Below are 13,214 nucleotides of genomic sequence, written 5' to 3'. Positions count from 1 at the left end.
ACTGACCAGGTTAATATTATTATTATTATGGGGAAGGGGAGACCTGTCTCACTGACCAGGTTAATATTATTATTATTATGGGGAAGGGGAGACCTGTCTCACTGACCAGGTTAATATTATTATTATTATGGGGAAGGGAGACCTGTCTCCTCTCACTGACCAGGTTAATATTATTATTATTATGGGGAAGGGAGACCTGTCTCACTGACCAGGTTAATATTATTATTATTATGGGGAAGGGAGACCTGCCTCCTCTCACTGACCAGGTTAATATTATTATTATTATGGGGAAGGGAGACCTGCCTCCTCTCACTGACCAGGTTAATATTATTATTATTATGGGGAAGGGAGACCTGTCTCCTCTCACTGACCAGGTTAATGTTATTATTATTATGGTGAAGGGAGACCTGCCTCACTGACCAGGTTAATATTATTATTATTATGGGAAGGGAGACCTGCCTCCTCTCACTGACCAGGTTAATATTATTATTATTATGGGGAAGGGAGACCTGTCTCACTGACCAGGTTAATATTATTATTATTATGGGGAAGAGAGACCTGTCTCACTGACCAGGTTAATATTATTATTATTATGGGGAAGGGAGACCTGTCTCCTCTCACTGACCAGGTTAATATTATTATTATTATGGGGAAGGGAGACCTGTCTCCTCTCACTGACCAGGAATAATATTATTATTATTATGGGGAAGGGAGACCTGCCTCCTCTCACTGACCAGGAATAATATTATTATTATTATGGGGAAGGGAGACCTGTCTCACTGACCAGGTTAATATTATTATTATTATGGGGAAGAGAGACCTGTCTCACTGACCAGGTTAATATTATTATTATTATGGGGAAGGGAGACCTGTCTCCTCTCACTGACCAGGTTAATATTATTATTATTATGGGGAAGGGAGACCTGTCTCCTCTCACTGACCAGGAATAATATTATTATTATTATGGGGAAGGGAGACCTGCCTCCTCTCACTGACCAGGTTAATATTATTATTATTATGGGGAAGGGAGACCTGTCTCCTCTCACTGACCAGGTTAATAGTATTATTATTATGGGGAAGGGAGACCTGTCTCCTCTCACTGACCAGGTTAATATTAGTATTATTATGGGGAAGGGAGACCTGCCTCACTGACCAGGTTAATATTATTATTATTATGGGGAATGGAGACCTGTCTCCTCTCACTGACCAGGTTAATATTATTATTATTATGGGGAAGGGAGACCTGCCTCCTCTCACTGACCAGGTTAATATTATTATTATTATGGGGAAGGGAGACCTGTCTCCTCTCACTGACCAGGTTAATATTATTATTATTATGGGGAAGGAGACCTGCCTCCTCTCACTGACCAGGTTAATATTATTATTATTATGGGGAAGGGAGACCTGCCTCCTCTCACTGACCAGGTTAATATTATTATTATTATGGGGAAGGGAGACCTGTCTCCTCTCACTGACCAGGTTAATATTATTATTATAATGGAGAAGGGAGACCTGCCTCCTCTCACTGACCAGGTTAATATTATTATTATTATGGAGAAGGGAGACCTGCCTCCTCTCACTGACCAGGTTAATATTATTATTATTATGGAGAAGGGAGACCTGCCTCCTCTCACTGACCAGGTTAATATTATTATTATTATGGAGAAGGGAGACCTGCCTCCTCTCACTGACCAGGTTAATATTATTATTATTATGGGGAAGGGAGACCTGTCTCACTGACCAGGTTAATATTATTATTATTATGGGGAAGGGAGACCTGTCTCCTCTCACTGACCAGGTTAATGTTATTATTATTATGGTGAAGGGAGACCTGCCTCACTGACCAGGTTAATATTATTATTATTATGGGGAAGGGAGACCTGCCTCCTCTCACTGACCAGGTTAATATTATTATTATTATGGGGAAGGGAGACCTGTCTCACTGACCAGGTTAATATTATTATTATTATGGGGAAGAGAGACCTGTCTCACTGACCAGGTTAATATTATTATTATTATGGGGAAGGGAGACCTGTCTCCTCTCACTGACCAGGTTAATATTATTATTATTATGGGGAAGGGAGACCTGTCTCCTCTCACTGACCAGGAATAATATTATTATTATTATGGGGAAGGGAGACCTGCCTCCTCTCACTGACCAGGAATAATATTATTATTATTATGGGGAAGGGAGACCTGTCTCACTGACCAGGTTAATATTATTATTATTATGGGGAAGAGAGACCTGTCTCACTGACCAGGTTAATATTATTATTATTATGGGGAAGGGAGACCTGTCTCCTCTCACTGACCAGGTTAATATTATTATTATTATGGGGAAGGGAGACCTGTCTCCTCTCACTGACCAGGAATAATATTATTATTATTATGGGGAAGGAGACCTGCCTCCTCTCACTGACCAGGTTAATATTATTATTATTATGGGGAAGGGAGACCTGTCTCCTCTCACTGACCAGGTTAATAGTATTATTATTATGGGGAAGGGAGACCTGTCTCCTCTCACTGACCAGGTTAATATTAGTATTATTATGGGGAAGGGAGACCTGCCTCACTGACCAGGTTAATATTATTATTATTATGGGGAATGGAGACCTGTCTCCTCTCACTGACCAGGTTAATATTATTATTATTATGGGGAAGGGAGACCTGCCTCCTCTCACTGACCAGGTTAATATTATTATTATTATGGGGAAGGGAGACCTGTCTCCTCTCACTGACCAGGTTAATATTATTATTATTATGGGGAAGGGAGACCTGCCTCCTCTCACTGACCAGGTTAATATTATTATTATTATGGGGAAGGGAGACCTGCCTCCTCTCACTGACCAGGTTAATATTATTATTATTATGGGGAAGGGAGACCTGTCTCCTCTCACTGACCAGGTTAATATTATTATTATAATGGAGAAGGGAGACCTGCCTCCTCTCACTGACCAGGTTAATATTATTATTATTATGGAGAAGGAGACCTGCCTCCTCTCACTGACCAGGTTAATATTATTATTATTATGGAGAAGGGAGACCTGCCTCCTCTCACTGACCAGGTTAATATTATTATTATTATGGAGAAGGAGACCTGCCTCCTCTCACTGACCAGGTTAATATTATTATTATTATGGAGAAGGGAGACCTGCCTCCTCTCACTGACCAGGTTAATATTATTATTATTATGGGGAAGGAGACCTGTCTCACTGACCAGGTTAATATTATTATTATTATGGGGAAGGGAGACCTGTCTCCTCTCACTGACCAGGTTAATATTATTATTATTATGGGGAAGGGAGACCTGTCTCACTGACCAGGTTAATATTATTATTATTATGGGGAAGGGAGACCTGTCTCCTCTCACTGACCAGGTTAATATTATTATTATTATGGGGAAGGGAGACCTGTCTCCTCTCACTGACCAGGAATAATATTATTATTATTATGGGGAAGGGAGACCTGCCTCCTCACTGACCAGGTTAATATTATTATTATTATGGGGAAGGGAGACCTGTCTCCTCTCACTGACCAGGTTAATAGTATTATTATTATGGGGAAGGGAGACCTGTCTCCTCTCACTGACCAGGTTAATATTAGTATTATTATGGGGAAGGAGACCTGCCTCACTGACCAGGTTAATATTATTATTATTATGGGGAATGGAGACCTGTCTCCTCTCACTGACCAGGTTAATATTATTATTATTATGGGGAAGGGAGACCTGCCTCCTCTCACTGACCAGGTTAATATTATTATTATTATGGGGAAGGGAGACCTGTCTCCTCTCACTGACCAGGTTAATATTATTATTATTATGGGGAAGGGAGACCTGCCTCCTCTCACTGACCAGGTTAATATTATTATTATTATGGGGAAGGGAGACCTGCCTCCTCTCACTGACCAGGTTAATATTATTATTATTATGGGGAAGGGAGACCTGTCTCCTCTCACTGACCAGGTTAATATTATTATTATAATGGAGAAGGGAGACCTGCCTCCTCTCACTGACCAGGTTAATATTATTATTATTATGGAGAAGGGAGACCTGCCTCCTCTCACTGACCAGGTTAATATTATTATTATTATGGAGAAGGGAGACCTGCCTCCTCTCACTGACCAGGTTAATATTATTATTATTATGGAGAAGGAGACCTGCCTCCTCTCACTGACCAGGTTAATATTATTATTATTATGGAGAAGGGAGACCTGCCTCCTCTCACTGACCAGGTTAATATTATTATTATTATGGGGAAGGGAGACCTGTCTCACTGACCAGGTTAATATTATTATTATTATGGGGAAGGGAGACCTGTCTCCTCTCACTGACCAGGTTAATATTATTATTATTATGGGGAAGGGAGACCTGTCTCACTGACCAGGTTAATATTATTATTATTATGGGGAAGGGAGACCTGTCTCCTCTCACTGACCAGGTTAATATTATTATTATTATGGGGAAGGGAGACCTGTCTCCTCTCACTGACCAGGTGAATATTATTATTATTATGGGGAAGAGAGACCTGTCTCCTCTCACTGACCAGGTTAATATTATTATTATTATGGGGAAGGGAGACCTGTCTCCTCTCACTGACCAGGTTAATGTTATTATTATTATGGTGATGGGAGACCTGCCTCACTGACCAGGTTAATATTATTATTATTATGGGGAAGGGAGACCTGCCTCCTCTCACTGACCAGGTTAATATTATTATTATTATGGGGAAGGGAGACCTGCCTCCTCTCACTGACCAGGTTAATATTATTATTATTATGGGGAAGGGAGACCTGTCTCCTCTCACTGACCAGGTTAATGTTATTATTATTATGGTGAAGGGAGACCTGCCTCACTGACCAGGTTAATATTATTATTATTATGGGGAAGGGAGACCTGCCTCCTCTCACTGACCAGGTTAATATTATTATTATTATGGGGAAGGGAGACCTGTATCACTGACCAGGTTAATATTATTATTATTATGGGGAAGGGAGACCTGTCTCCTCTCACTGACCAGGTTAATATTATTATTATTATGGGGAAGGGAGACCTGCCTCCTCTCACTGACCAGGTTAATATTATTATTATTATGGGGAAGGGAGACCTGTCTCCTCTCACTGACCAGGTTAATATTATTATTATTATGGGGAAGGGAGACCTGCCTCCTCTCACTGACCAGGTTAATATTATTATTATTATGGAGAAGGGAGACCTGCCTCCTCTCACTGACCAGGTTAATATTATTATTATTATGGAGAAGGGAGACCTGCCTCCTCTCACTGACCAGGTTAATATTATTATTATTATGGGGAAGGGAGACCTGTCTCACTGACCAGGTTAATATTATTATTATTATGGGGAAGGGAGACCTGTCTCCTCTCACTGACCAGGTTAATATTATTATTATTATGGGGAAGGGAGACCTGTCTCCTCTCACTGACCAGGTTAATATTATTATTATTATGGAGAAGGGAGACCTGCCTCCTCTCACTGACCAGGTTAATATTATTATTATTATGGAGAAGGGAGACCTGCCTCCTCTCACTGACCAGGTTAATATTATTATTATTATGGAGAAGGGAGACCTGCCTCCTCTCACTGACCAGTTTAATATTATTATTATTATGGGGAAGGGAGACCTGTCTCACTGACCAGGTTAATATTATTATTATTATGGGGAAGGGAGACCTGTCTCCTCTCACTGACCAGGTTAATATTATTATTATTATGGGGAAGGGAGACCTGTCTCACTGACCAGGTTAATATTATTATTATTATGGGGAAGGGAGACCTGTCTCCTCTCACTGACCAGGTTAATATTATTATTATTAAGGGGAAGGGAGACCTGTCTCCTCTCACTGACCAGGTGAATATTATTATTATTATGGGGAAGAGAGACCTGTCTCCTCTCACTGACCAGGTTAATATTATTATTATTATGGGGAAGGGAGACCTGTCTCCTCTCACTGACCAGGTTAATGTTATTATTATTATGGTGAAGGGAGACCTGCCTCACTGACCAGGTTAATATTATTATTATTATGGGGAAGGGAGACCTGTCTCCTCTCACTGACCAGGTTAATATTATTATTATTATGGAGAAGGGAGACCTGCCTCCTCTCACTGACCAGGTTAATATTATTATTATTATGGAGAAGGGAGACCTGCCTCCTCTCACTGACCAGGTTAATATTATTATTATTATGGAGAAGGGAGACCTGCCTCCACTCACTGACCAGTTTAATATTATTATTATGGGGAAGGGGACCTGTCTCACTGACCAGGTTAATATTATTATTATTATGGGGAAGGGAGACCTGTCTCCTCTCACTGACCAGGTTAATATTATTATTATTATGGGGAAGGGAGACCTGTCTCACTGACCAGGTTAATATTATTATTATTATGGGGAAGGGAGACCTGTCTCCTCTCACTGACCAGGTTAATATTATTATTATTATGGGGAAGGGAGACCTGTCTCCTCTCACTGACCAGGTGAATATTATTATTATTATGGGGAAGAGAGACCTGTCTCCTCTCACTGACCAGGTTAATATTATTATTATTATGGGGAAGGGAGACCTGTCTCCTCTCACTGACCAGGTTAATGTTATTATTATTATGGTGAAGGGAGACCTGCCTCACTGACCAGGTTAATATTATTATTATTATGGGGAAGGGAGACCTGCCTCCTCTCACTGACCAGGTTAATATTATTATTATTATGGGGAAGGAGACCTGCCTCCTCTCACTGACCAGGTTAATATTATTATTATTATGGGGAAGGGAGACCTGTCTCCTCTCACTGACCAGGTTAATGTTATTATTATTATGGTGAAGGGAGACCTGCCTCACTGACCAGGTTAATATTATTATTATTATGGGGAAGGGAGACCTGCCTCCTCTCACTGACCAGGTTAATATTATTATTATTATGGGGAAGGGAGACCTGTATCACTGACCAGGTTAATATTATTATTATTATGGGGAAGGAGACCTGTCTCCTCTCACTGACCAGGTTAATATTATTATTATTATGGGGAAGGGAGACCTGCCTCCTCTCACTGACCAGGTTAATATTATTATTATTATGGGGAAGTGAGACCTGTCTCCTCTCACTGACCAGGTTAATATTATTATTATTATGGGGAAGGGAGACCTGCCTCCTCTCACTGACCAGGTTAATATTATTATTATTATGGAGAAGGGAGACCTGCCTCCTCTCACTGACCAGGTTAATATTATTATTATTATGGAGAAGGGAGACCTGCCTCCTCTCACTGACCAGGTTAATATTATTATTATTATGGAGAAGGGAGACCTGCCTCCTCTCACTGACCAGGTTAATATTATTATTATTATGGGAAGGGAGACCTGCCTCCTCTCACTGACCAGGTTATTATTATTATTATTATGGGGAAGGGAGACCTGTCTCACTGACCAGGTTAATATTATTATTATTATGGGGAAGGGAGACCTGTCTCCTCTCACTGACCAGGTTAATATTATTATTATTATGGGGAAGGGAGACCTGTCTCACTGACCAGGTTAATATTATTATTATTATGGGGAAGGGAGACCTGTCTCCTCTCACTGACCAGGTTAATATTATTATTATTATGGGGAAGGGAGACCTGTCTCCTTTCACTGACCAGGTGAATATTATTATTATTATGGGGAAGAGAGACCTGTCTCCTCTCACTGACCAGGTTAATATTATTATTATTATGGGGAAGGGAGACCTGTCTCACTGACCAGGTTAATATTATTATTATTATGGGGAAGGGAGACCTGTCTCACTGACCAGGTTAATATTATTATTATTATGGGGAAGGGAGACCTGCCTCCTCTCACTGACCAGGTTAATATTATTATTATTATGGGGAAGGGAGACCTGCCTCCTCTCACTGACCAGGTTAATATTATTATTATTATGGGGAAGGGAGACCTGTCTCCTCTCACTGACCAGGTTAATATTATTATTATTATGGGGAAGGGAGACCTGTCTCCTCTCACTGACCAGGTTAATATTATTATTATTATGGGGAACGGAGACCTGCCTCACTGACCAGGTTAATATTATTATTATTATGGGGAAGGGAGACCTGCCTCCTCTCACTGACCAGGTTAATATTATTATTAATATGGGGAAGGGAGACCTGTCTCACTGACCAGGTTAATATTATTATTATTATGGGGAAGGGAGACCTGTCTCACTGACCAGGTTAATATTATTATTATTATGGGGAAGGGAGACCTGCCTCCTCTCACTGACCAGGTTAATATTATTATTATTATGGGGAAGGGAGACCTGCCTCCTCTCACTGACCAGGTTAATATTATTATTATTATGGGGAAGGGAGACCTGTCTCACTGACCAGGTTAATATTATTATTATTATGGGGAAGGGAGACCTGTCTCCTCTCACTGACCAGGTTAATATTATTATTATTATGGGGAAGGGAGACCTGTCTCCTCTCACTGACCAGGTTAATATTATTATTATTATGGGGAAGGGAGACCTGTCTCCTCTCACTGACCAGGTTAATATTATTATTATTATGGGGAAGGGAGACCTGTCTCCTCTCACTGACCAGGTTAATATTATATTATTATGGGGAAGGGAGACCTGCCTCTCACTGACCAGGTTAATATTATTATTATTATGGGGAATGGAGACCTGTCTCCTCTCACTGACCAGGTTAATATTATTATTATTATGGGGAAGGGAGACCTGCCTCCTCTCACTGACCAGGTTAATATTATTATTATTATGGAGAAGGGAGACCTGCCTCCTCTCACTGACCAGGTTAATATTATTATTATTATGGGGAAGGGAGACCTGTCTCCTCTCACTGACCAGGTTAATATTATTATTATTATGGGGAAGGGAGACCTGCCTCCTCTCACTGACCAGGTTAATATTATTATTATTATGGAGAAGGGAGACCTGCCTCCTCTCACTGACCAGGTTAATATTATTATTATTATGGAGAAGGGAGACCTGCCTCCTCTCACTGACCAGGTTAATATTATTATTATTATGGGGAAGGGAGACCTGTCTCACTGACCAGGTTAATATTATTATTATTATGGGGAAGGGAGACCTGTCTCCTCTCACTGACCAGGTTAATATTATTATTATTATGGGGAAGGGAGACCTGTCTCACTGACCAGGTTAATATTATTATTATTATGGGGAAGGGAGACCTGTCTCCTCTCACTGACCAGGTTAATATTATTATTATTATGGGGAAGGGAGACCTGTCTCCTCTCACTGACCAGGTGAATATTATTATTATTATGGGGAAGAGAGACCTGTCTCCTCTCACTGACCAGGTTAATATTATTATTATTATGGGGAAGGGAGACCTGTCTCACTGACCAGGTTAATATTATTATTATTATGGGGAAGGGAGACCTGTCTCACTGACCAGGTTAATATTATTATTATTATGGGGAAGGGAGACCTGTCTCCTCTCACTGACCAGGTTAATATTATTATTATTATGGGGAAGGGAGACCTGCCTCCTCTCACTGACCAGGTTAATATTATTATTATTATGGGGAAGGGAGACCTGCCTCACTGACCAGGTTAATATTATTATTATTATGGGGAAGGGAGACCTGTCTCACTGACCAGGTTAATATTATTATTATTATGGGGAAGGGGAGACCTGTCTCACTCACTGACCAGGTTAATATTATTATTATTATGGGGAAGGGAGACCTGCCTCCTCTCACTGACCAGGTTAATATTATTATTATTATGGGGAAGGGAGACCTGTCTCCTCTCACTGACCAGGTTAATATTATTATTATTATGGGGAAGGGAGACCTGTCTCCTCTCACTGACCAGGTTAATATTATTATTATTATGGGGAAGGGAGACCTGTCTCTCACTGACCAGGTTACTATTATTATTATTATGGGGAAGGAGACCTGTCTCCTCTCACTGACCAGGTTAATATTATTATTATTATGGGGAAGGGAGACCTGTCTCACTGACCAGGTTAATATTATTATTATTATGGGGAAGGGAGACCTGTCTCACTGACCAGGTTAATATTATTATTATTATGGGGAAGGGAGACCTGTCTCCTCTCACTGACCAGGTTAATATTATTATTATTATGGGGAAGGGAGACCTGCCTCCTCTCACTGACCAGGTTAATATTATTATTATTATGGGGAAGGGAGACCTGTCTCACTGACCAGGTTAATATTATTATTATTATGGGGAAGGGAGACCTGCCTCCTCTCACTGACCAGGTTAATATTATTATTATTATGGGGAAGGGAGACCTGTCTCACTGACCAGGTTAATATTATTATTATTATGGGGTAGGGAGACCTGCCTCCTCTCACTGACCAGGTTAATATTATTATTATTATGGGGAAGGGAGACCTGTCTCACTGACCAGGTTAATATTATTATTATTATGGGGAAGGGAGACCTGTCTCCTCTCACTGACCAGGTTAATATTATTATTATTATGGGGAAGGGAGACCTGTCTCCTCTCACTGACCAGGTTAATATTATTATTATTATGGGGAAGGGAGACCTGCCTCCTCTCACTTACCAGGTTACTATTATTATTATTATGGGGAAGGGAGACCTGTCTCACTGACCAGGTTAATATTATTATTATTATGGGGAAGGGAGACCTGTCTCACTGACCAGGTTATTATTATTATTATTATGGGGAAGGGAGACCTGTCTCACTGACCAGGTTAATATTATTATTATTATGGGGAAGGGAGACCTGTCTCCTCTCACTGACCAGGTTAATATTATTATTATTATGGGGAAGGGAGACCTGTCTCCTCTCACTGACCAGGTTAATATTATTATTATTATTATGGGGAACGGAGACCTGCCTCACTGACCAGGTTAATATTATTATTATTATGGGGAAGGGAGACCTGCCTCCTCTCACTGACCAGGTTAATATTATTATTATTATGGGGAAGGGAGACCTGTCTCCTCTCACTGACCAGGTTAATATTATTATTATTATGGGGAAGGGAGACCTGCCTCCTCTCACTGACCAGGTTAATATTATTATTATTATGGGGAAGGGAGACCTGTCTCACTGACCAGGTTAATATTATTATTATTATGGGGAAGGGAGACCTGTCTCCTCTCACTGACCAGGTTAATATTATTATTATTATGGGGAAGGGAGACCTGTCTCCTCTCACTGACCAGGTTAATATTATTATTATTATGGGGAAGAGAGACCTGTCTCCTCTCACTGACCAGGTTAATATTATTATTATTATGGGGAAGGGAGACCTGTCTCCTCTCACTGACCAGGTTAATATTATTAACAGTAGACTGCTGAACAGCTTCTACCCCCGAAACAGTAGACTGCTGAACAGCTTCTACCCCCAACACAGAAGCTACCGCACGTTGCCGTGGTTACATCTAAAATCACAAAGGACTTGTAACACATCAAAAGCCAACCGCACGTTGCCGTGGTTACGTCACAACAGAAGTGTAACAAGCTGTTTTACGTTGTTCTTGTTTTTTTCAAAGGGGCGTGGTCGCTACATCCTGGTCATCTACGAGAGTCTGTTGAAGTACGCCCACACTGACCCCTGGAACAGACAGCTGCTGCACCAGGTACAGACACACTGACCCCTGGTACAGACACACTGACCCCTGGTACAGACACACTGACCCCTGGAACAGACACACTGACCCCTGGTACAGACACACTGACCCCTGGTACAGACACACTGACCCCTGGAACAGACACACTGACCCCTGGAACAGACACACTGACCCCTGGTACAGACACACTGACCCCTGGAACAGACAGCTGCTGCACCAGGTACAGACACACTGACCCCTGGTACAGACACACTGACCCCTGGTACAGACACACTGACCCCTGGAACAGACACACTGACCCCTGGTACAGACACACTGACCCCTGGTACAGACACACTGACCCCTGGAACAGACACACTGACCCCTGGAACAGACACACTGACCCCTGGTACAGACACACTGACCCCTGGAACAGACAGCTGCTGCACCAGGTACAGACACACTGACCCCTGGTACAGACACACTGACCCCTGGAACAGACAGCTGCTGCACCAGGTACAGACACATTGACCCCTGGTACAGACACACTGACCCCTGGAACAGACAGCTGCTGCACCAGGTACAGACACACTGACCCCTGGTACAGACACACTGACCCCTGGAACAGACAGCTGCTGCACCAGGTACAGACACACTGACCCCTGGTACAGACACACTGACCCCTGGTACAGACACACTGACTCCTGGAACAGACACACTGACCCCTGGTACAGACACACTGACCCCTGGTACAGACACACTGACCCCTGGTACAGACACACTGACCCCTGGAACAGACAGCTGCTACACCAGGTACAGACACACTGACCCCTGGAACAGACACACTGACCCCTGGTATAGACACACTGACCCCTGGAACAGACACACTAACCCCTGGTACAGACACACTGACCCCTGGAACAGACACACTGACCCCTGGAACAGACACACTGACCCCTGGTACAGACACACTGACCCCTGGAACAGACACACTGACCCCTGGTACAGACACACTGACCCCTGGTACAGACACACTGACCCCTGGAACAGACAGCTGCTGCACCAGGTACAGACACACTGACCCCTGGAACAAACATACTGACCCCTGGAACAGACACACTGACCCCTGGAACAGACACACTGACCCCTGGTACAGACACACTGACCCCTGGAACAGACACACTGACCCCTGGTACAGACACACTGACCCCTGGTACAGACAGCTGCTGCACCAGGTACAGACACACTGACCCCTGGTACAGACACACTGACCCCTGGAACAGACAGCTGCTGCACCAGGTACAGACACACTGACCCCTGGTACAGACACACTGACCCCTGGTACAGACACACTGACCCCTGGAACAGACACACTGACCCCTGGTACAGACACACTGACCCCTGGTACAGACACACTGACCCCTGGAACAGACACACTGACCCCTGGAACAGACACATTGACCCCTGGTACAGACACACTGACCCCTGGAACAGACAGCTGCTGCACCAGGTACAGACACACTGACCCCTGGTACAGACACACTGACCCCTGGAACAGACAGCTGCTGCACCAGGTACAGACACACTGACCCCTGGTACAGACACACTGACCCC

The 13,214-nt window shown here is 42.7% G+C and overlaps 1 pseudogene; it reads left to right on the top strand.

The window, feature by feature from the left end:
- LOC124020745 overlaps positions 1-13,214 on the top strand; it is a 75,969-nt pseudogene that overhangs the window by 15,335 nt on the left and 47,420 nt on the right.

This window comes from Oncorhynchus gorbuscha, unplaced genomic scaffold, assembly GCF_021184085.1.
Source record: "Oncorhynchus gorbuscha isolate QuinsamMale2020 ecotype Even-year unplaced genomic scaffold, OgorEven_v1.0 Un_scaffold_895, whole genome shotgun sequence".
In the NCBI taxonomy this organism is placed as follows: Eukaryota; Metazoa; Chordata; class Actinopteri; order Salmoniformes; family Salmonidae; genus Oncorhynchus; species Oncorhynchus gorbuscha.
The sequence above is the reverse complement of the archived record's forward strand: the minus strand, read 5'-3'. Positions and strand labels throughout refer to the sequence as shown.